At 40.4% G+C, this 25,394-nt stretch overlaps 1 long non-coding RNA gene across 1 annotated transcript; it reads left to right on the top strand.

Moving 5' to 3' along the window:
- The first annotated feature begins 2,536 nt into the window (after positions 1 to 2,536).
- On the top strand, positions 2,537 to 9,136 carry LOC122827718. The gene is made up of 5 exons (XR_006370108.1): positions 2,537 to 2,554; positions 2,711 to 2,825; positions 8,307 to 8,441; positions 8,748 to 8,837; positions 8,908 to 9,136. It is a non-coding gene; the product is annotated as an uncharacterized LOC122827718 (long non-coding RNA).
- The last annotated feature ends 16,258 nt before the right edge of the window (positions 9,137 to 25,394 follow it).

Raw genomic sequence — 25,394 nt, 5'->3', positions numbered from 1 at the left:
GGAGCAGTACAATGTTTTTTTTCCAAATATGGTTTACATTAACTGTACATCACTGTTATTCCCCCAGTCACACAATTAGCAACGCTGGTGTTATGAAGTGCTATGATTGGTTCTGTAAGTTATAAAGTAGTTTTTTTGTTTTTTTTTCAATTTAAAATCTATGACTAGAATCAACATGAGAACAAACAATACTCTAGCTATCTCAAAAATAATATTGTATCCATACCTAATGTTTCTTTTTATTGACATGATTTCAATTTATTTGTTTTATATGTACCATTTTCTATAATATCTTGTTTTATTATTTTACAACATAATTATTATGTCACTTCCTTAAAGTTTTTAAATATAGTCTTTAGAAAAGTCCATATAGGGACAAGTGTTGCAAATTAGCTTACACTATAAGCACCATGATACTGGCATGGGACTGCTGCTTTATTCAGTTTGTCTATGTTAGAGTGTGCCTGTCCCTGTCAAATGAACCTAATAAACAAACAATAAAATCCAATAAAACTAAGCTTTAATACAAGTCTGCATTAATCCATTCCTAAACATTACAGTAACCTATTTAACCAAGAAGAAAAAGAAATCCAATTTGAACATTAGCCTTAGTTAAATTCAGAAAACCTGCGAGGTTCTGGAGTTTTGCTTGAAACTGTACAGTCATGTAATCATAGACAGAAAATCTCAATTTTCAACAAAAACATAGATTAAAGGGAACAGAGGGAAGCTTGGCAGAGGTGTTGGTAAGGGGCTCTGCTGGTGAGACGCAGGTAGGAGAACAGAGCTGAAGGAGTTAACACTCAGCTGTGGTTAATCTCCTCAGGGGGACTTTGGGGCAATATCCAGTCAGACTGGAATGTGAATGTGTGTGATTCTGACCAGCGGCTGGCACAACTGCCTCTCACTCCTCCTGCAGAGAGCCTATGGTTGCTCCTCTCAGCAGTGTTATTTCTCCCCAGCACCCTATTAAAACTGTTCTCAACACATGGAACTGGCTTTGACCAAGGCAGACAAGCTTCTCCCTTGAGCCTAACCACTGACGCTCGGATCCAAACCACACAAGGCCCCAGAGAGCACAAGTGATACACTGAAGAATTAACTCTGCTCCCTGCAGACATTGTAAAGTTTCAAACTTTGTTGCAGGAAACCCCACAAATCCTGGGATTAAACTTGAACAAAATCTCAATAAAAAGGAGAAGAGAGTATTTTCACATGCATTGCAACAGGTTTAGTTTCATTTGATGTTTTTCACAAAACAGGTGTTTAACAATTATTTGATCACAAAAATCTAATATCAAAGACATGAAAGAACAGCTTTCCTAAACTTAAGGGGAACATTTTTTTGTAACTTGGTAGGATAATAAATAATTGGCAATTTGGCCCTACTATACAACAAACACAAAGGTTTGCCATCAACTTACCAGTTATGGCTCGGAGGGGAAACACTACAGTTATCATGATCTGTCAATATCCGTCTGCGGATTAGATAAACTTCACTGCGGTGGAATCAGTTCAGCATGCCTCAGGCATTTCTGTTGAGCTAACAACTTGTTCTGTTCTGGCAACATTGATCTGAACGAGGTACGTCACATTGTTTGATGCTTTTCCTGTTGCATCTTTAGAAATCTTTCTAACAGATTTCATACATGTTCTAGATTAAATCTATCAATGTCGAGAAAAATATGCTACAAAATATAGAACATGATTATATCACTGTACTGTTCTGTACCATACAGTACTGTACAGTACATTCACCATTTAGTCACAGAGCTCCCTTTACTCTGGACTCTAGAAAAGGAATCTGTGTTACATTATAATCCTAGCTTAAAATTCATCCCTACAACTCATGGAATATCTCATTGTAAAAACCACAGATATCAAACCAACTATATCCCAAATACATAAATAAAGTGAATACATAAATATTTTTAGATTATTAACCAAACAATATTAGGTTTTTCAAACCTATCTGTTTTCTGTCCCTCTGCTTTTCAGTTTTTAAACTCCACTTTATGATATAGTTTATTGTCCAGGTATTGAAGTGATTCAGAGTTATCCCTTCAGCTATGCATAACTGACTTAAAGGAGCAGTACTATGTGTTATAATATCCTTCTAGAGTACAGTCAAGTAACTATGTTACCTTCAGTTGTTATGAAAATACTATATATATCAAATATGACTAAAACAAAATACATTTTGAGTTTTATGCCTTGAAATTGGACTTCATTCACCTTCAGGAAGTCATCACTACCTGCCTCCTCTATTAACCTTTTAACAACATTTTTGCCAGCATTTCGCAAAAAAAAGTAGCTTGTGTAAGGATAATGTTTGCTGATTGCTGCTGGCTAGTCTTAAGGAACTGTTTGGAGGAGTCGTGGGGGAGAGCTGCTCTCTGAGGTGGAAGCTCTGAAGGCTGGAAGCTGCAGCTCAGAGGAAGAGCTACATCTCGCAGGTGGCGCTCAGTTCCACCAGGCGCTTTGCACAGCTGAAAGGTTGCCATGGAGATTAAATAATTTTTTTTCAAACAGGCATGAAAGAATCAAGTTCCAGGTATGTTTTTGACGATGGAATGACATTATGAAACTATGTAGACCTCAAAGAAGTTGGTTTTACATAAGCTGCCCTTTTTAAATAAACTATTTTATAAACTTGAGTTTCTTTTTTTTCTTACATTCATATAATATGAATTTGTTCTGTTTCAAGTAGAAACTCCTGGTCCAGTGCTTCGGTGTTTGTCAGCAGCAGGTTGAGACATACAGAGTCTAATTCTGCTGCAGGTTTCCTTCTGTTAACCTGAAGTAATTCCACCAAGATGCCTCAGGTATGCTTGCTATAGGAGAGTCAGTTGAAATTATATGCATTTCATGTGACTTCCCATATAGACAACAGTATAATAATATAATGTTGGTCTATGTTGGCCTATGATTTATCTCTTTAGCTGTTCACTGTAGCAAATGAATTGACATAATGAAAATAAATATAGACATTATCACAGTTTTTCTTGCCCACCTAACTACAGAGGATTGTTATTGCTATTTTATGATTGTATGTATTCGATTGAGCTTTGTTCCATGTTTCTCCTAAGTACTCATGTGATGTTTAGACATTTCATAGCAGCTCTACCATCAACCTTCATCTCAACAACAGTAATCTAAAACACAAGCAGAGGTAGAAGCCTTGTGTTAAAATGCAGAATTTTGAAATTGTCCTGAATGTGAAATATGGTGCGTTTACACAGTGGTTAAGGGTTTTACTTCTTTGGCTTCCTCCCTGTAAACTGCGGGAGGCGTGTCCCCACTTCCGCTGTGAATTACACTAAGTTCGGCATATGGTAGTAATTTACACAAACCTATTCTTTGTGTTAAAGGAAAAGAGCAAACACATTGTTGGTATTTCTGTGTGAAGAGAAGAGCTCAAAGATGTTAGACATTCACCATTTAGTCACAGAGCTGCTTTTTTCCTGAGGAGGCTCAAACACATTTTCACATGTTTGAAAGTGTAAATAGAGATTCTAGTATTCAGTAAAAATGATTTTCCAGTGTGAGTGGGGCCACCCACTGTTAACAGATGAATACAGATGCATCATATTCATATCCTTTAACTATACATAAGCAGAGCAGACATCAGATTCAGACTACAAAGTCTTGCTTTTATGCTCTGTACTATACAAGGCCATGAATCCCCAGGGTTGTACCCCTCCCCATGTACCAGCATGTGGAGTGTTATGTTGTGCGATGTGCAGCACAGAAACCATTCCCTTCAGTTTACTGTGGGCTTGGCTGGGTATGGCAGATGTCGGCAACACTGCTCCGCTCTGAGTTGAGGGCTCCATTTCAAAGGCCTGTTTACTGGCAAGCCTTAATAGGAAGTGATCTTAAAGTGTTCTTTTAAACATGTCGGAGGCTAATGGTTTAATTTGCTCTGGGTATTGCTCTGTCTAATGAGATTTAACATGTGCACCGTACTACACCACTCAAACACTCATCTTTTGGAAATGAAGACATAATTTCCTCTGTTCAGTGAGAATGCTGCAAGTCTTGTAATTTGTCACAACATGCACGCTCTGCTTTTTGCAAAATCACACCTGATTTTCTTTGAAACATCAGCCACCTCTTTGTTAATCTACAGTATGTGAAATGTTGTTGATGACATTTGTGTTTTAAAAATATCCACAACATTTGTGTGATCTGTTTATTGGCAACTGATAAAGCTTTAATGTAGCACCCAGCAAGTAGTTAGTTGGTTGCGGCTCTCTAAATTACCTGGAGCAACAAAATGAGTGTCTGCGTATGTGTTTGACATGTTTACATGTACACAACTACAGCTGAACAAGGTACAAGCCTGAAAATGATGGATCTGTTCCCTCAGGCCTCTGGAGTGTTCATTTCCAGAGGCCAGGTGGTGGCTCCGGTTTTCCCAGGGATCAAAGGCTGTGATTGGATCAGTGTAGCACACTCCCCTTTGGTCCATGGACTGTACCCCCTCAGCTTCAATCCATTCTGTCTGTATGAAGACAGACAGGAAGTTGCCTTCTTGGCTATGACAGCTTCTTCACCTAACTTTATCTGACAGAGGATGCCCTCCTATTCTCTTTGCCTAAGGCAAGAACTTTCCCCGTCATTTCAGTCCTGACTGCTCGCCTCTTCCTACATTGATGATCACACATCAAAGATTTGTTTCTTAATTTGAAATACTTAAAGCAAAATGCAGTCAAACTGCAGGTTTTAATTTAGGGGCCTTAGAGGTCTGAGGCCCTTAGGCACTTACCCATTGGCTATTCAGTGTGGACTAAATGCTTTGAAGTTCTCCATAAACGTAGGAACCAGGAAGACCAGCTGATAGAGGAGAAAAACACATGACACTGCAAGAAGCTATCTGGACATCAAAAAGGTCAAGCTGCTCAATGCCTTCCTTCATCAATTTTAGCTGCAAGGAACAAATCAGAAATTACATTTATGATGCTCTAGAATCCTTTGGAATCAGAATTGTTTCAGATGTTAACTAGGATGTTGTTCCAATGAAAAATTAAATAGAAAATTGATTTCTCCAATTTTGTAGGATTTAAAAAGATTACTGTTAGACAGTAACCATCAAATACAAGTACATCTGAAAAATATAATTTTTGGTAAAACTGCAATATATTTTGCCAGTCATCTCAGACAGTAAAACTCATTTAAAATAGAATCATCACACACAGAGTGGTATATTACAAGCCTTTGTTTCTTGTCATTTTGATGACAATAAAATTAAACTTAATGTCTGAAAATTAGAATATTGTGGAAAAGGTCATTAATGGAAACTCATGGAATCACACCTCAATCAGCCAATTAACTCCAAACACCTGCAAAGATTCTCTGAGCACTTAGGAGCTCTCTCACTCTGGGGCAGTCGGACACGATGATGGGGAAAAATGATTCAAATTACAAAGAAATAATAACCTGAAATACTTTAATTTGAGTAATTATTTACAATTGGATAGGATTAGTTAACAATGACAGCAACTCAATACCAGATCTCCCATTTCACCCAATATGTGCAGAACATAATCTTCAACCTTAAAGCAGATGGGCTGCAACAGCTGAATACCACACCTGGTCCTACTTGTATCAGATGAGAACATAAAACTGTGGCTAATGTTCACACAGGGTATCCCAGATTGGACAATAACAGATTGGCAAACAGTATCTGTTCTGATGAATCTCAATTTTAGCTGCGACACCCAGATGGTGGGGTCAGAATTTGGCGTTCTTTCCATCCCGTCCTGTTTCAATGGTTCAGACTGCTGCTGGTGTTTTGGTGTGGGGGATATTTTCTTGGCACACTTTTGATCTCAGTACCAACCCAGTATTGTTCAAATACCATAGCCTATCAGTGTACTGTTGCTGACCCTGTCCATCTATTAATAACCCCAGTGTACTTGTCAATTCTGAAGTGTTCCCTCTATGTTATGAACAATCAAGGCAGTTCTGAAAGTAAAGGTGGGCTCAAACCTTGAATTCGGTGTATCTAATACAGCATCCCGTGAATGTGGAAAATTCTGGACAATTTCCATTATAAGCCTCATGTTACATTCAGAATATAATTAATTGTGGTTCCTAGAGCGTCAGTAGAATGGGAAGCAGGAGTTTTATTTATCAGATTCCTTCCCATTGGAACCAGTTCCTATTAGATTTGTGACCTTGCATTTGATTCTGTAGGAAGCATACCTGGTGTGGTTCATTTCTGTCCCATACTGAACAAGTCAGTTGTTTCTTTTAAATTAAACCCTCCCTGTGTTTTTTTCAGGTCAGGGATTCACATCACTGTCAAGATCCAATGCAATCTGTTATCTGTATACTTTGTTAATATTGTGCATCTTTGTATGATCGGCCCATAAGTTTAAATGTTTCTAATAAAAGTTGCGCATGACAGAACTTAATAACAGTCGTCTGGAGACATAAGGGGTTTTTCTGCTGGATTGTTAGCTCCATCCATTGTTCAGTCGATGGACCAGTTTCCTCGTTGTTGCTGCTGCAGTGAACCAACCTCATCATTATAGCGCCGTGATTCACATTGGGGATGGTAGAAGGAGGTTTTTGCTTGTTTGCCAAAATGTTTCTTTTGGGCCTCAAATGGTCAGATGGCTCCTCTTTCCACAGGTTCATGGAATCCATTCATTGTTCATTTTCATGATGGTCAAGCGGTTTTCCCGAAAGACCAGTCAGATACTACCAAACAAAAATTTTACAAATAATTTCCAAATGGCACAGATTTACTATATATATAAGTAGTTGGGGCAAAATGAGAAACTGGGTCAGGTTCAGCTACAATGGACTGTGTTCTTCTTTCACTACTATCAACAACACAGTACTTGGTTGCATCAAAATGGATTCAATTAAAAAAATATACTTTTTGCTTCTGAAACAATGAGCAAGTAAACAAATGTGACAATAGTCACCATTTAGGAGATAAAACTTCCTGACAGTAAAGCAGCAGGCCCTCTACTCAGCAGGCCGCCTTGGTCTAATATTTTTCTCTCTGGTTGCCATCTTACCAAGTGAAGTATGTGAAGGGTTAGAAGCTTGAGATAAGCTTATCTGGCTAAAACCCCATGAAATGCAGCAATAGGATTATGGGGTCCATGCCTAAGTCCACAGTAACCCTCTCTGAAGCAAACTATCCATATTCAAATCAGGGTTTCCTGTTTGTGTTCAGACTTTCGCTTTTTCCTTTACAAGGAATCACAAGACATTATTTAAGGATTTTGCAACTTGACTAATTTAAATTGTCGCCATATTTGTGAAGTGTCCACCAGTTTCTTCTGTTATTTTCTGTTGCTAGGAACTTGCTACAAAGTGGAGGAATTTGGATAGTATGGCAAGCGAATCTCTTTACATCCAGTAGTTATATAATCACAGTTTACATACAGCTAAATCAAGTGAGTGATAATGGTATTTAAAGAGCAAGCTCTTAGAGCAATACAGGTACCACATCAGAAATAATGCAAGCCATGCAAAGTCACCTTCAAGATCAGCACCCACCAAAAGGTAGATTGCTTCCTCTGGGTGAAAGGACATTGTCTTGGCATTTTCCTCTTGAATTCTGATCTGACTAATTAGGAGATGAACAGATAGACTCACTTCCTCATTTCCAGCTACACAGATGCTGCTTTAGTCTGTTGTGAGAAGAAAGCACTGAAATTATAAACAAAGTTCTAAGTTTACTGGGTCAGCCTCAGCTGGACCTGAGATCATGGAAGGAAGAACACTCCATGATCTTCTTCATGGAAAGAAATGAACTTCATTCCATGAAAATGTGATCTTCTTCATGTAAGGAAGATCATGGTCCTCCAGGGGGGGCCTTCTGAAGCCAGTCACATTTAATTGTGAATGTCTTCAGACACTGACATTCTGATTGAGGTATCTGATGAAGAATACTCCTAGACTTCTGGACTTCTGAGACTCCATTTGGTGCAGCTGACTGGTTAGTGACTCCCTGTGCCAGCGCAGAACCCGATGGAGAGACGACATAGCTTTTTAAATCTCAGGGTTGTAAAAGTGGGATCAAGATAAACCATTTCAGAACTTGTTCTGCCTTTAATATTATCTATGAGATGTACAAGTCAATTTAAAAGCAAACAATAATATTTAAACAGAAATGGCCTTTCCTGCATACACCTAAACTCCCTTATGTCCCTTATGATCACAGTTGGAAAACTTGGTCTCAGTATCAGGTCATGGGTCTTCCAGCAGTTAATGACACAAAACACAACTAAAAACACCAAATAATGTCTAAGACAAAAACAATGGACTATTCTGAACAGGCCTGCTATCCGTCCTGATCTAAATCCTGCTGAACATCTGTGGAAGGAGCTGAAACATCTGGAGAAGGCTCCCTTCAACTGGAGACACCTGGAGCAGTTTGTCCATGAGGAGTGGACCAGAACACCTGTGGACAGGTGAAGAAGTCTCTCAGAATGTTACAGAATTTGTTTGATTGTAGTGATTGACTCAGTAAGTTGAACAAAATGTTGAATTGCAAGAGCCATAATCTTTGTCCTGTCCTTAGTGTTTTTTTTTTTTTTTTCACAGTGATTCTGTTCAACCACAATTCATAATCAGTGATTGATTTTGAATTGGTCAACTTTTAGTAAATTTGTATTTATTATTACTTCTGTCAGTTTCAAGTCATTTCAGTGGCCACAGTGGGCTTTTCGGTTACTAACAGAGGCATACCAACAAGTTAAACCTTCTGTGTGTTCCAGGGATGGAGGACCTGAGGCCGGTCTCAAGCTGTCTTTTTCCGGGCTCGGATTGTTATGCCTCAGTTTTGGTCTTGTTCTACAAAATGGGTTGTAAGTTCAAGTTCAAGACTATTGTTTTGTCAAACTTACAAACACTTAATTTCCCTTTATCTTCTTGCAGACTCACATCAAGATGGATGTTAATTAAAAGCAACATGAGAGATCACAGTGCAGCTGCATCCCACCATCAAGTACAATCTTTGTATCATGACTGCAAAATCGTGTTGCATGCAACAGACCTCTGACATAAAAAAGTGCATTTGTATGTTCATACGGGGCGTAGTTTAGCTTTTGCTGAGCAACCACCTGCAGCCTGACTGCAGAAAATTATTAAATCAGCTTTTTTTAAAAATGAGGAGAAACGTATACAAGTTGCCCAAAAAGATCGGGCAACCTGTAAGTTTTGTCACCTCCAGGATTATTAATATGCAAAGTGAGCAGAGCGACATTTTGATAAACATTTACTGCAGACACGATGACAAGTATATAGCAATGCCAAATGCACAACATCCTTTCAATACTAAGCAGCTAAATAATAATAAAATCCAAATGCTAAACTTGCATAAACACAAAAACACACAGTGACGTTAGTGCAACAGTGTTTTAGCCACATGATTTTGACGTCACTGACACTTTACCACTGTGTCTTCATTTTGTGTACACACGGCTTTTAATAATAAATATTTCTTACAGACTACTATTGAGCGGGAAAGGGTATAGTGCCTTCTCCGGATCAGGGGGGATGTCCTGCCCCAAGTGGAGGAGTTCAAGTATCTCGGGATCTTGTTCACGAATGAGGGAAGAAGGGAGCGGGAGATCGACAGGCGGTTTGGCGCAGCGTCTGCCGTCAAGTGGGCGCTGTACTGGTCTGTCGTGGTGAAGAAAGAGCTGAGCCAAAAAGTGAAGCTCTCGATTTACCGGTCGATCTACGTTCCCACCTTCATCTATGGTCATGAGCTTTGGGTCATGACCGAAAGAACGAGATTGCGGATACAAGCGGCCGAAATGGGTTTTCTCCGTAAGGTGGCTGGGCTCTCCCTTAGAGATAGGGTGAGAAGCTCAGTCATTCAGGAGGGACTCAGAGTAGAGCCGCTGCTCCTTCACGTCGAGAGGAGCCAGTTGAGGTGGCCTCCTGGACGCCTCCCTGGTGAGGTGTTCTGGGGACGTCCCAGCGGGAGGAGGCCTTGGGGAAGACACAGGACACGATGGAGGGACGATGTTTCTCGGCTGGCCTGGGGTTGGGATTCCTTTGGAGGAGCCTTAGGATTCCTTTGGAGGAGCTGGAAGAAGTGGCTGGGGAGAGGGATGTCTGGGCCTCCCTTCTGAAGCTGCTACTCCCGCGACCCGACCCCGGATAAGCGGAAGAAGATGGATGGATGGATGGATGGATGGATGGATGGATGGATGGATGGATGGATGGATGGATGGATGGATGGATGGATGGATGGATGGACAGACTGCTATTAATTCCTTGTCATTTCAGAGTTTTTGTCTGTCGTAATTGGGTCAAATGGCTGCTACATTGATAGCTGTATAATATTTCCATTTTATAATCTTGTATAGTACAGTGGAATTATCAGTCAACATCATCACCTAAAGAAAATTAAAGAACAAGGTGTAGAAGAATGAAAGTTCACCATTTTAAATCTTTCAAGTGTTTTATTGTGTCAGTTAATGCGTTTCCAAAACAGATGTGTGCAAATCTTTGTTTATGTTCTGCTACAGTTGAAAATACAGAATTTTGCAATTGTGGTACTTACATTGAATTAGAAATAAAATTTAAATTACATGTGAATTGGCTTGTTCACATGCTGTCATTTAAAATCATGGCAGTGAGGATGTATTTTGGATGAAAAACCTTCTCCTCCAAGCACCACAAATTTATTTTACTGAAAAATTTGATTTTTTTTAAAAAATTGTCATGTTTCCACTAAGCAAATTTCTTTATTTATTTTTGTAATTCTATTCTGTGCAATTCTTTGGTTAACATAAAGGCAGCTTTGGGTGCTTTAAATTCAGGCACACTTCTGGTCTCTCCAACGGTTTTTCAGCATCGCCATAAAACTCACTGAACCAGCAGCTGATGAAATAAATAAAGTTCATTTCGTGAAGCCACAAACAAATTCTGTCTCACCTTCCATGTTTTCATGGTCATGATACGTTTTAGCAAAAGTATTTCCACACGGCTCAGTAATCTGTTGTCCCTGTTTCTACATGATTTCAGTAAATCCCATAGATTTTATTTGATCTTAGGAATTCACCTTCTGTCAGGTAATTTGTATGCACTGATAATAATATTAAAATGCATAATAGTTTATTGATATGTCCAGGCCATATGTTTTCAGGAACAGTAGGTTGTTTAGCATCTGATACTCTGATGAATTACTTTTATTCAGATGTTCATATAAAGTAAGATTTTTTTTTAAAAAACATGAGAAACCTTTATTAGCCTAATCTCAACTTTTTAAATTTCTCATACAAGTATTGTGAAATCTAAGCTGTGTGGCTGTGTTTAGTAAATTAAGTATTACTTCCAGCAGACCATCGAGTGTAAATTTACTGTCAGTTAGAGGTGGTTCTACAAGGTAATTTCCCATGGGGCCAGAACACAAATGGACACCACAGTTTCCAGAGTTTAATTCATAAAAAATATATATATTTATATATATATATATTTTATGACATGTGCACTATCTTGTTTTGATCTGTCTATTAGTATGTCATAAACAAGCCTTGAAGGTTGTGGTTCTAATGTGTGAAAAGTTCAAGGGCTATGAATACTCTTGCAAGGTGCTGTATCTGCCAACACAGTTTCATGGAAAACTCCAGTTCTCAGTGTGACACTTCTATAGGAGTACATCACTGTGAGTTCCATCAAACAACTGGTGGAAGCTGTGAGGAAACAGCAGTCTGTTAGACAAATCAGTGATGCAATTGCGAAAGCAAGCTAATGAAATAACATCTGCCTCAAAGTTACACTTTTTGTAAGGATTTACATTCTGAGGTGAACACCATGTGTCCTGAAAACTGAAAGCCAACCTTGTTCAGTCCATTCGCTGGACATGTCAACTAATGGACTGAGGATCAGTCATTTGGTGTTTACACTTGATGAAAATCTGGATTTTTTACCCAAAGCTGTAATATAAGCCACACATGAAGATGACTGACACCTCACCGTATTTACAGGGAAATCGTTAAGGCGGATCCGTTGATTAGAACCAGACATGCCATTATGATGATAATGTACCATCTATGGTTTAAAAAACCCAGAAATTGCTCCCAAATTTGATGAAATATCACAAGGTTCAAACAGGGGGTAGAATGCCATTGTATTTTGCAATATGAAGCCTTTTTCTGCAAATCATAACAGATGGACATTATCATGTCAGTGGAGTACAAATTTTATTCAAGGAAAATGACCAAATCATGGTTAGTTAGCCCTGATCAACATGTCCAAATGATGTTATATGTTATAAACTTAATAAATCTGTTTGATCTCGACAACAACATACAAAACTATTTCCTAACGAAACAGGCCCAGTCCCCTCTCTGGTCTGGTGTCTTTAAATTGAAATATTGTGATTATTCCCCTGGTCTGGGGGACACCCGCAGTAATGGCCAGACAAATGATGTAGAAAAGCAATAAAAAGCTGCTCCCGGGAGACTCTTCTAGCTGGCCGAGTGACACGGCCATGAGGGATATGAACTGCCGATGTGTCAATGAAGTGCAGCCCGAGTTGCAGCAAGGCACCCTGCTGGAGCCATAGATCTGCAATGCCTAAAGAGGATTTGACTAAACAAATGGCAGCATATGGTAGATGAGAGAAAGGAGGTGAGAATGGAATAAGTGGCATTTTTTTCCTGAAAGAAGGGAAAGGGTGGGTGTGTTGGTGAAGGGGTGTTCATGCATCTTCCCTCCCCCAACAGTCTTTCATTATGTTGTCACACTCTAGCTGCGTGCTTCCAGTAAGACTTTAATTAGCCTCCATGAGTTTAATTGTGGTGTATGTCTGCCGGCTTGTTTTGCCGCGTAAATCTGTCTTGTTTGTTTTACTCCCAGTAGTGATGCTGGAAACCCTACACACCTTTATGATCATCTATCTATCTATCTATCTATCTATCTATCTATCTATCTATCTATCTATCTATCTATCTATCTATCTATCTATCTATCTATCTATCTATCTATCTATCTATCTATCTATCTATCTATCTATCTATCTATCTATCTATCTATCTATCTATCTATCTATCTATCTATCTATCTATCTATCTATCTATCTATCTATCTATCTATCTATCTATCTATCTATCTATCTATCTATCTATCTATCTATCTATCTATCTATCTATCTATCTATCTATCTAACTAACTAACTAACTAACTATCTATCTATCTATCTATCTATCTATCTATCTATCTATCTATCTATCTATCTATCTATCTATCTATCTATCTATCTATCTATCTATCTATCTATCTATCTATCTATCTATCTATCTATCTATCTATCTATCTATCTATCTATCTATCTATCTATCTATCTATCCATCCATCCATCCAACAAACCAACCAACCAACCAACCAACCAACACCGTTAATTTGTATAACATAATTTTTGGACTGTCAGTGTAGTTTATTTCAGTCTCTGAATCAACCTTTACTCTATGGAGCTAATCTCTAGATTTCTGAAAACAGCTTCTCTACTTCTCCCCTCCTGTCCTCTTACTTGGCTCACAGTTGACAGGGAGAGAAACAGGAAGAACCCTAGAATTATTTTACTGTTTTTGTAGAAAATAAAAAAGGAAGGAAATGTAGCAAAATATTATTTTTTATATCATCTAAGGGGGGTTTACTGGACTGCTTCTCAGCTATTTACCTTCTGTGTTGTTTCGGTGGGGTCACACTGATCCTGTATGTGCTTTTATAAGATTTTACAAGCTTTTAACAGGTTACTTTTCATAATGATTTTGGGAACTGAAGATCTGACAGGACACCCCTGTTGTTTCTCTGTTGAACGACCATGACATCCGCCGTGCTTTTCCTGAGAGTCACGGTAAAACTGTGGGAGAGTTAAACAACAAAATCTAGTCAAAACATTTGTTAAAAAAATGTAGAAATCAAGTAAAGATTGTCACTTCACCTTTCCCTTGTGTGAAAGTCTCAGACTCACCACCTGAACCTGGGAATCTCCATCCTCTCCTCGCGTGGATCACATGGAAAAGCATTCCTCTCCTGTCCTCATTGTTTGGTGTACTTTATTAAAAACAGAAGAAAAAAGCAAGCATCAGATACCCAGATTTTGTGAATTATGTGCATCGTCTTCCTGTGGCATGTTTATGTGGGTTAGGTTTGTACTGGACTTGTGCACCACTCACATGGTGTGTTTTGGGGATGTGTTTGTCCAGTCTGGTAAAAACCAGCCACTCTCGGCTACTGAGATAGAAATACTTTCTGGTGATGTGAAGTGTGTTGTTGTTTTAAATTTTACATAATGTTTGTCCATGACATATGTAATGCGGCAGTTAGGCTTTAAGAATCTTACCGGAAGTTTCCTGTGCTGTAAGCAACCATCCTCCAGTGTGAAGAGAGAAGAGCCTAGCTGAACGAGGAGACTGTTGATGTTAATTTAATATTTGGAAACGTGACCAACATGGACTGAATGGCTTTCTTCCCTTCCTCAGCTGCCAATGCTAAAACTACAGACACGCTACAATCCTAAAACAACACAGAAACTCAACATGCTTGTCCACTACTTCTCCTTCTGTTCTCTGACTTTGCCAGTGAAGAATTGACTGGAGACAATCAAAGTCAATGGGAGAGAGCCCAGGCAGAGTTGGAAGCAAGAACTTTTTTTGAGTGGAATTGCAATGGCTAGTGTGGGTCAGGTACAATGATAGTTTTGTGAGTGTAACCTCTGATAACATCCTGCAGGTCCCCCTGACTGTAAATATGTCAAATAAATCGTTCTTTATCATGAACCACATCCATTAAGTCATATTGATAAAATCTCAGGATCTGTTTCTTTTTGCTGCTAACTGTGATTCAGCACTGACATTATGAAGCATTAAATCTCAAGGAAAACATGGCTGCATGCAATTTCTACCTGACCAATAGTGGCCCGGTAACTTGGCAGAAAAACATTGCAATTGACAGGCCACACACACAATTTCAAATAAGAAAGAAAAGCTACCAAAATAACTCTGGAAGTCATCCCCAGTTTCAGTCTTTCTTTCTTTTTTTGTTTTTTTGTTTTTTTATTCTTTATGCGGAAGCAAGAAGCAGGCAGTTTGCTGCCAGTAGGAGGTTCTGCTGCCTGGAGCTAAAGGGAGCATCAAACCAAGCCTGTGTGTTGCCATCTGTGTGTCTCTGTTTGTGTATGTTGAGTTGCTGTTGTTGCTGCTACCTCCATACCACTTGCCTCCTTCTCCTCCCTTCTCTGGCCTAATCAACAAAACAGCCTCAGCTGCCCCTTCGGATCCCCTGCCAGGGTCCCTATCATCCTCTGATCAAATATTAATGTGTGATACTGAGCTTGCTCACTAATCCAAAGCCAATTAATATTATCTGTCAATTATTTACAGATCCTGAGGTGCGGAGGCAGATCCCCCAGGACTGCATCGGCCAGGTTCAGAATATGTAATTAACTTCCTCTTTTGCCCCCCCCCCCCTCACCCCCCCGCCCCAAACTCCCCCAAATCAACCCAAGCCTGTCTTCATTCTTTCCTCCTCTATCCCTTTCATGTTTTCCATCATTTTCCTTCTCTTTTCATCTTGTCCTTTCCTTTTTCTTTATGTGTGTCTTTTAAAGCCTAAATGGTTGTCTTTTCAGTGGTTCAGGATGCTGCATGGGCATTAGCATTGCTGATGTATCTGACATTGTGGGACGAGGGGCGGCGGGGGAGCCTTTTCTGCCAGGTCTTTGTGTCTGCTTCTCACTCATACAGTGCAGTCAGGGAATACTGTTATTAGTTTTTATCACTGAGGTGCAACAGTATGACATATGTTTCAAATCCCAGCGCCTAGTGATCCGGGTTGTTAGCTCCAATCACATCCATTCTTATTGCAATACATGCTGCATGCACTTTTTACAGTGTGCCTTCTTTCTAGGAAGAAGTCAAGCAAAGGGGACAGTATTAAATTAACCTTAAAAATCATACTGTTATTTTACTGTCTGTTGCTGCGCTTCCAATAAAGATGTGCTCAAAACTTTGTCAATATTCTGATATGGTCAAAAACGTAATTTCACATTAAATGTTTCCAAAAAATAAGAAATGCAATTAAAGTCACTCGTGAATAAGTTTGTTTATTTGATCAGTCATTAACAGTTCATTCACACCAGCCCTGTTTTAACTGAACTGAATTTTGTCTAGACTATTCAGTTCTCTTGCAGAGGTGTGAATGTGGGATTGAACTCTAATGTGGACCAAAAACGTGAACTCTGGTCCGCCCGAAAGCCTCCATCTTAGTTTGATTGAAGTGAACTCTATTGCGGTTCAAATGCATTATGTAGATGTTAGAGAACCAGACACCACTCCAAAAGCAGGAAAGAGGCTGTAGCATGGGGCATTCTGGGTAAATACAACCAAAACAAAAGCAAGAGTTTAATGCTAGAAGGAGAAATGGTTTGTAGTCCTTTGCCAAAGACTACAAACCATTAGTTGTAGTAATCTACAACCTCTGGGATTTTACAGAACATTTGTTACATTTTCAGCTGCTGCAATTCACTTTCACACTGCACTGTGTCAAACCAATCAAACCCTTTGAAAAACCTGTTAGCCCCATCTTTACAGATAAGAAGCACCACAGCTTTATGCTGCCATCACCATGTTTTACACTAGGCATAATGTTTTCATGGTAATTGTAATGTTCAGTCGGTATTATGATTAGGTCAAAGTAAAAAACAATGAGTCTCCCCTAGAAAGCAGTAGAAAGGAGATCATGGACATCCAGTATTTGGAGAGGTGTGATGTTTTTCTTGGTTTGGCCTGTTGGGTGAGGAAAGGACACGGTGGCTGGTCGTTTTGGATCTGGTGAGCCTTTAAATCTACCTGTGAATAAGAAGAATAGAAAGGATGCAGAAAAAAGACAAGATGAAAAAAGTGGGTGTTGTTGCCGACAGCTGCCACTGAACTCTAACCACCTCCTATAATGAACTTTGACCTGTTGGAGCCTCTGATTGGCTAGCATGGGGAGGAGCAGCAGAAGTGAGCCCAGTCATCTGTCTTGTGGTGTTTTCAAAGGATTTGCTTCATAATGTTGAGTGATTTGTTTGTTGGCTGACTTGCAGTTTTCATGTTGCACTAGGAAGTTTATAAACTCTGAGTGCCTATATGTCCCAATTTCTGATAAATTTCAGTAAACAGTTTTACTGGCTCAGAATGTGGCTCCCTCTAGTTAGGTGTGCCTTCACAGCTCAGATCTCACCAGTTTAATCTGATATGTAAATACAGTGTCTGATCCAAAACGATAGCCTAACGAGCTAAAGCCTCTGGTTTCCCCCCCGCCTTTCCTTGGCTGGTAATGAAAACAAAGCCTGTTTGGTATCTTCTATCTCTCCTGTCTGCCTCTCCTTCATCTCTCTGTCTTTCCTTCGTCTTCTCTCCCCCTCTTGTTCCCTGCCTCCCCATGTCTCCTCTTTGACATGGGCGCTGCACAGTCTTGATTTTTTTGCACGTTTTATCCTTTGCGTTCAGCAGCTGCAGCATATTTTGTCAGAATCGTTGCTGTGAAGCACGTTTGTCACACTGGAAGCGTGATGTTTGAAGCTGGGCTCTTTTGAAGTGGCTGATGCAGGACCGTTTTAACTGGAAGGCAAAGGGATGACGGTCACCCATAATGGGGGAGTATTCAAATGTCTGACCTCTAGATGACAGACCCAGCCAACTGCGCTATGAATAAACAGCAGCTTGATGTGGCGCTTTACACTGCGCTTTGTTCAGGTGTTGATATCATGTTCCTATCATACTGCCTGTTAAATGACTGAAGGTCACTGGTGTCTGAGGGATGGTGCTGGGATCCATTTAGCTAAGAGCTGAGAGACTGGCAGTGAATGCAGCGCACAAAGCCAGTCCTTCTGATGTGTGTGTATGATGATCTCAGTGAGTCCTCAAATCTGTATGAAGATTATCTCTACCCGGGCAAAATAATGACAAGGGTGATGTGCTTACTTCCATACTGGCAGACAAATAGTGCCTGTAACTGTGATTGGAGGGGGGATGTATTACCAAACAATCGATCACTTATCATAGAAACATTGATATCTTCAATGCTTCAAGTTTAATCATGCAAATTTTCTTTCAAAGTAGCCTGCAAGAAAACTATTCAATATTTAGAGAATGTGACGCTTAGCATCTTGTGAGAAATCTCCTTCTACGTCAATAGCATATTTCTGGTCTGACGAAATTAGTTAAGGGAGAGTATTATGCAAATATTGTGTTATAATGTTTTTTCCCTCAGCAACCACATAACCAGAGTGTGGTTTTGACTTATGTATGCATGTTTCAGTCACTGAATATTATGTGGATGCCTATCAATCCAAAGCTCCACCTAGGAGTTTCAGACTCCAGGTTCCACAGACAGAGCTCCCTTTCCCAACTAAGCTCCATCAGACTAGTGGCAGCGGCAATCAGCAAACACTCCATGGAGCTGCATGTCTGCTGAGTTCCTGACGATGGTTGTAAACAGCATCAATGGATGGCATGGAGCTGTGGCTACAAATTTTAGCTCACCACCATCGGTGTGTGAGTGTGTGTGTGAATGATGAATGACTGAATGTAGTGTAGAGAACTTTGGGTTCTTCTGGAGTTAATAAACCGCTAAACAAGTACAAGCTATTTATCATTTTATCATTTCACTGTTTAACTTACTATAGTTACTATTTGTCTTAATTTAATTTAGTTGGTCTCGGGTGCTGCATATTTTGACCACCAGAGAGCAGTGGACAATCACAGGTTGATTGTTGTTTCCCTAAGACGGGGCAGGAAATGCATCTTGTTGTCTTCCTGTGTTGCTATGCTACGTGTTGAACGTGAATTTGACTGTACGTGTTTTATCCGCGGGAGATAGATTTGGCAGAAAATCGGGAATCTGTATGTGCAGTGCAGGGCGGCCATTTCCTATTTGATTTCACATGACAATAAGATGTCTGATCATCGATGTGCTCCAGTATTAAGAGTGAACTGAGATGTTACTGTGGAATCCAGAGGCCACTGTCGTATTTCTTTTCTTGTCTTTTATATATTGTATTTTCTTTTCTGTGCATTTTCTCTGTTATTTTAGAGATTGCCACATTTTAATAGTAGTTACTTGGTACAAATATGTTCTGATTTTTGAACAAAAGTAAGAAACAAAACAGCTTTGTTTAATCTGTCTCAACTGAAAACAAAATATACTGCACATTAGCTACATTGATAACAAAACCATCTGAAATATTTGATCCGCCACATGCATTTAGACATTGACATTTAAAAAAATCTGCTGGACAGGATCCAGAAAGATCAGGAATCTATAATATTATTATTAAAAGGACTGCTCGAGCCAAGAAATCTGCTGCTTTACTTTGATATGCCACATCTCCAACTTCTGGTTCTGGCTGTGTTGCATTGATAGTCTCCTAATTAATTTGTCTGTAGTTGGTTTACCTTGATTAAGGATTGCGTTTGGAGGGAGAAAACACCTGGTAACATATGCTGCTGGGACTGCTAGCACAGCTACAGCATGCCAGCTGCAGGTAACAGACAGGACGGTTCAGCAGACTGGGTTCACGTTTGGGAATGAGAAGAAACACCAACAACTGAAGTAAACAAGTGAATAACCTTATACCCCATCTGAGCTTCACACCAGCAGTTACTTTGTGAAAACATCTACAACTACTCTCCTTTTTCCTCTTGACAGTTTCTTTAGACAATGATTTGAGCATGTTCTTTATTTTTGCCCTCTCTGAACACTTTTCACATTCTGTCAGGTGTATAAACTACAGATAGTTTTAATTTTTTGTTTTGTTCTCAAATAAAATGGAATTGTAAGTGTGCCAAATAAGCTCTGCTTAATCCATCATCTGAAGATGGAAAAACTATTACATGTCAATGCACACATACCAAGACATGGTTCTTCACCTAAACTGACAGACTAGGCAACAGGAGCTTTAATTAGAGAAGCAGTCAAGAAAAACCACTGTAACTTAGGTGGAAAAATCTGTCAATAGGACAAATTAAGGGATGTACTACACTTTATTGGCCATTATAGAAAGGAAGGAGAACAGAAGTCATTTTTGGAGGAAAGTCTCAAAAAATGTTGTTTTGCTGTTTACCACAAGTCATAGGGTCTTCATAATATAAAGAAAATTATGGGCAACCCTGAGCAACTGCTTTACAACAACACTGTGTCTTCAGTCAGTGGTGTCTTCAGACGCGCTGAAATACAGACTGCTACAGGACGTCCTCCAGGCCCACAGCCATCACCATTTAAAACAACTCTTTGAAGGACCCTTGAAAGTAAGGGGTATGAATACATTTCCAAGGGGCTGTAAGTTATTTGTAAAATACCAGCAGACTTGATTTAAAAATATTTTAAGTCCCATCATGGCATTCCTGAAACCCTCCTTCCCAACACACCAGAAGCTCCAGAGGGCTGGAGGACCACTTGATTCGCAACATCGATTTTTAAATATCAGATTTCTGGCAGAGTTAGTGGACAGGCTGGCTACAGGCCAATGGACAGGCTAGTTACAGGCCAATGGACAGGCTAGCGGACAGGCTAATGTACAGGCTAATGGACAAGCTAGTGGACAGGCTATCAGGCAGAGTTAACAAACAGAGCTAGCGGACAGGCTAGCAGGCCAGCCTAGCACTAGGCTGGGGTCTGAGCATTGCTCAGCTCTGAAATACCACCTCGTGTGGTGGATCCTGAGAGGAGCGCCCCGGCAGCTGCCCTCCTTCATGCCTGTTTGTCAGTAGCTGTCGATAAGTGCCACACTCGCTCTGCTTTAAAGAGGAGGGGAAGAAAAGGCTGAAACAGGATGCCTCCTGCCCTTTAACATGCCAGAGGCTTCGTTAAGGAAACCTGTGAAATAAGTTTAATAGGCTGACATCACCTCTGGGCCTCTGTGACCCGGCTCTCATGAGACCCCTCCAACACTTCTCTTTTTTTAACTTTCCACTTTTCCTTTTCTCTCCAGTTTTTCTTCTTCTTTCTCCTTTACTGATTGTTTAGTTATTCCACAGTTCTGCTCTCATCATCCACTGTCCCCTCCTTTTTATTTGTATCATACTGTCTTTGTTTGCCATTAACTTTTCCAGTCCAGTCCCATTTTGAATTTGCTCCCATCTTCCTCTTCCTCTCTATATGTTTGAATTCGCTCAGTTTTTCTTTACTCTATCCATAATCTTTCTTGTCTCTTCCTCTCTCATCATCCATGGATGTCTTCTCCATTCCTTCCCTTGCTTTTCTTCTCATCTCTCCTCTTAAGTATTTTTCTCTTTGTGTTAGCTTCTGTAGAAGTGTTTGTTGCTGATCCAACAGGGGGATTGTTCTATTTTCTTTCCAGCTGACCTTGATGAAAACAGAGCAGCGGGCCAGTCTAAAGACGAGTCTGCGTCTGCCTGAACCCACCTGACATTAGTGAATAAAATATAGCTCAGGCTTCCTGTTGGGGATGGCTGCTGAAAGCAAGATTACCCCACCTTCTCTTATTTATTCTGTTCCCCCTGCTTCTGACGCTGAAGCTGAGAATGTCACGTTAATGTGCATACCGTCTGTTTGAACTGCCAACCACAGGTCAGCCACTTTAATAGAGCGGTCCAACGTTCTCTCAAAGGAGCAGCAGCCCAACGTCTCCATTAATGCAGAGTAGGAATGTAGCCATAAAACAGCACTTCCTCATGTACAGAGCATACTGGGACTCTATCTCTATACACGTTAGGAGGTTTGATGGCCGGTTTCGATTAGACTATTGCACATAAATGATTAGTCTCATAATTTATTAAAAGACTGTCAACAATCAGCATAGAATCAAACCAGCTCAATATCAGCAATTTATAATAATAAAGCATGCAAAGGTGCATTCGCTACTGATATAAGAAAGTAAATAAAAGACAAAAAATGGTCACACGGATTCCATACAAGTATTTTCAAAATTAAGAAGGAAGAGATTTGAAAGTTGAAAAAGAATTTTAGAAATATTATCTAAGCTGTTTAAAAATTTACCATTGGTCAAAGTTATACTTGGTCTCTGGAGATTAAAGTAAATGCTTTTAGTTTGATATTTAATAAGAGATTCCTAACTTTATACATCTCTAGAAATTAATTGGACACCAAAAATCCTCAAAAAGGTGAATAAAAATCAACGCAGTTTCTAAAGGAATATTACACAAAAATTTGGAAGACAACTTGAAGAAGTGTACATTCGATAAATGCGCAAAACCATTTATCAAATCCAAATGTGGCAGCTCGGTCCATCTAAGCAAAATGTTCTTGATGGTACTGTGATTTGCTTTGCCAGACCCGCTTTTGTTATTTGCTGAGTCAGCACATACTCAGCCATCACAAGAGCTGATCAACTAATCAGAAGTGGACTATGGTAAGTGTGTGGTCACATCTCATTAAAAACCTACAAAGAAAATATGAATCTATTTTTAAGTCATCACGTTATTTAAACTAAAGAGACGCAATTAAAATGAACAGTCGTTTCAGATACAATCGTCTTGGTTTAGGTTGTTGTACATTCAGGGCCAAAACATTTAATCATCCCCAGAAACAAAAGATGAAAACATCCAGTTTTGTGAAAAACTTTCCTGAATTTCTCCATAAAAAAAGATTATTCATAAGAGACACTAGAACACATAATCACAGCCAAACAGACAGCTCATCTACAGTGGCCCCAGAGGATCATAAAGGCACTGCTTGGAAGATTGAAATAAGACGTTATTTCGACTCATAGTCGAGTAGACTATGAGTAAATTATGCACTATGAGCATTCCTTGTTGCTGAAAAATTCTATTTAAATAAAACTTATTCTTCTTCTATGGAAAATTACTTCAAATCATAATCCTTACCAAGAGGAATTCATTTATTATCACCTATTATTGATTCTGTTTTGATCAGGAATCAACTGGTCCAAACCAGGATCACAACCAAAACTAATGGATATCAGATATAAATTGAAGTCTTCAAAATTAGTTGGCACATAGAATATGTATTTCTACAATACATGAACATATTTAACTATTTAAAAATAAACTCCTACTCATTGGTAATTACATGCATACTAAAAAGGGTTTATTTAAAAGGGCCACAACGAAGATGGGTGGGACAAAGTGGCAAGACAGTGGTGTAAAACAAAATAAAATGGACCTGCAAAATTTCTGTGAATGATGTATCGCAGAGATGTATTGTGGTTATTTTGTCTTCTGGGTACGGTGCGAAGAATGCTTGTGTGTGCATGAGTGGAAGTGCATCTCTGCGGTGCAAGCGTATGGGTCCTGACACTGCCTGGATGGTTATGGCTGCCCTTGGCTGTAGGCAGGCCTTGGGGGGAGCAGACCCTCTCCTAGTGGGGATAAAAGCAAGAGGCATCTGGCTCCAGCGGAGCTCCAAAAACTCAAAGTAGCCTAAGATCCCCTTCTCCTAGTTTAGCCAAACAAGCTGGACTAATCCCAACTATCAGGGGATGCTCTGTCAAAACAAGCAGCAGGGCCCTAAGGCAAGCCGATCCGCTGAGCGGTGAAGGGCTGTGGAGAGAGGGAGAGAGGGAAGGAGGCGCTCCCATTAGCATAATGCCTCTCGGTAGCGAGCTGGTGTTCTGGCCTGACAGCCTGAGCGCAGGGGCACAGCGTCTCACAGGGGGTTTGGGCTCAGACACGGGGCAGCAGGGGCAGCGGGGGCAGCAGTGAAGATGTGGGAGCTTTCTGGCTTAAATCAGCGAGGGGCAAAACCCGGTCCAGCCTGCTGATGGCAGTTCCTCCTCTCTCTCTCTGTCTTTCTGTGATTCCTGCTCCTCTGGCTTATTTTTAGCAGCCTTCATCCTCCAAAAGCAGGGTGAGTCCTCTTCTCACTGAATATGTAGGCCTGTGCCCTGGGCTCTCTGTCGTTCACCCGGTTCACTGGCTGCACTGCTACCTCACAGAGCTATTCTGGTGCTGCTGCTGCTGATGCTGCTGCTGATGCTGCTGCGTGGCTACCTGCTGGATAGCAGCTCGCAATCCCAGTCAGGGGAGACGAGGAACCGCCTGACACACAATGCATCATAACTCTTCCTGATATTTCTTTAGCCAGTTCAAGACCGTCAGCAGGGATCTTTCAATATTCAGTCGGCTCTCCTGTCTGTGACATGACTTAAAAATACGCCTGAATAAAAAGAATTCAGGCAGTCTCACTTTGTTGGAGGGCAATTCCATTTAATTTTCCATATGGAGAAGGGCTAAATGAAACAAATGAGCTAGTTGTATGTGTTATTAGCCTTAATGGGAACATAATAGGGTTATCTTAGGCCACATAATAATGAGTATCAATATGAGCAGCCAGGGATATTATTAAAGCTTTACATCATCTCCATGACACTTCATTGAAGAGGCCACTGACAGTCTGCAGAGGGGGTGCCGGAATGGAGAGGAGATGTACTTCTAGCACTATTTCTTTCAGTGATACACAGATGTCCTGCTTCATATACATATCAAATCATTTTTATTTAACAGACTGGTTTGAATCTTGAAAAATCAAAATCTTGGTGTGCAACTTCTTGCACATATTGTCACGAGAAAGGATCTTTGTAGCTGTCCGATCAGCATAAATGCAGTATTTATGATTTGTGAACATCTGTCTCCGGCTGCAGCCTCGCTGAAACAACCTTTTTAAAATAGGAAACCCTGCTGCCTGCCTCGAGTCTAGCCTTCCCTGCTGGGATCGTTCTTGGACTGGATCCAGTTGATTATCATTTCAGCCCACTGTCACTCATAAGGAGGCAGGTTCCTGAGTCCAATTATCTTTGAAAACCCACCCATGCAGGCTGGATGTGATCAATGAGGCCGATGCCAACGTCGATATGCTTCAAGTCAAACCTATTGATCACCAGATGTGTATAGACGGATGTTGTGAGCTGTATAATGTCAGAGGGGACCAGGGGGCGCGAGGCAGCGGTGTGGGGGTGATGGGAGGGGGGGGTTATCTGGGGGCGTGGCTGCAGCTCACAGAGCCTCAGGTGTGCTGCATCAGGAGGAAGAGGTGACAGTTTGGTGAGGCCTGGCATCCCCAGGGGAGAAAATCAGGATCAGCCCTCACTCCCAGCTTCCCAGCTCAGCAGCAGCAGGGTGGCGGGCCGGCCCAGCGGCCCCTCCCACTGCTGAGGCCACAATTAAAAGTCTGGCTCAGTCGCAGGCTGGAGCGCAATAAAACAAAGACCATAGTGACCCTCTCACCTTACACTCTCAGACAGGGACTCACATATACACACATGCAAACGCGCACACACACACACACACATGCACTCAAATAAGCTGGGAATGATTCCTTTGGATCTTCCTATATTTGAAGGGATGAAACCTCCAACACAGAGGAACATTTTCAGCATTTTCCCAGCTATATAAATAGATTTTACTTACCTACTTCCATAG

The sequence above is a fragment of the Gambusia affinis genome, linkage group LG03 (assembly GCF_019740435.1).
Source record: "Gambusia affinis linkage group LG03, SWU_Gaff_1.0, whole genome shotgun sequence".
In the NCBI taxonomy this organism is placed as follows: domain Eukaryota; kingdom Metazoa; phylum Chordata; class Actinopteri; order Cyprinodontiformes; family Poeciliidae; genus Gambusia; species Gambusia affinis.
This window is presented reverse-complemented; position numbering and strand designations above follow the sequence as displayed.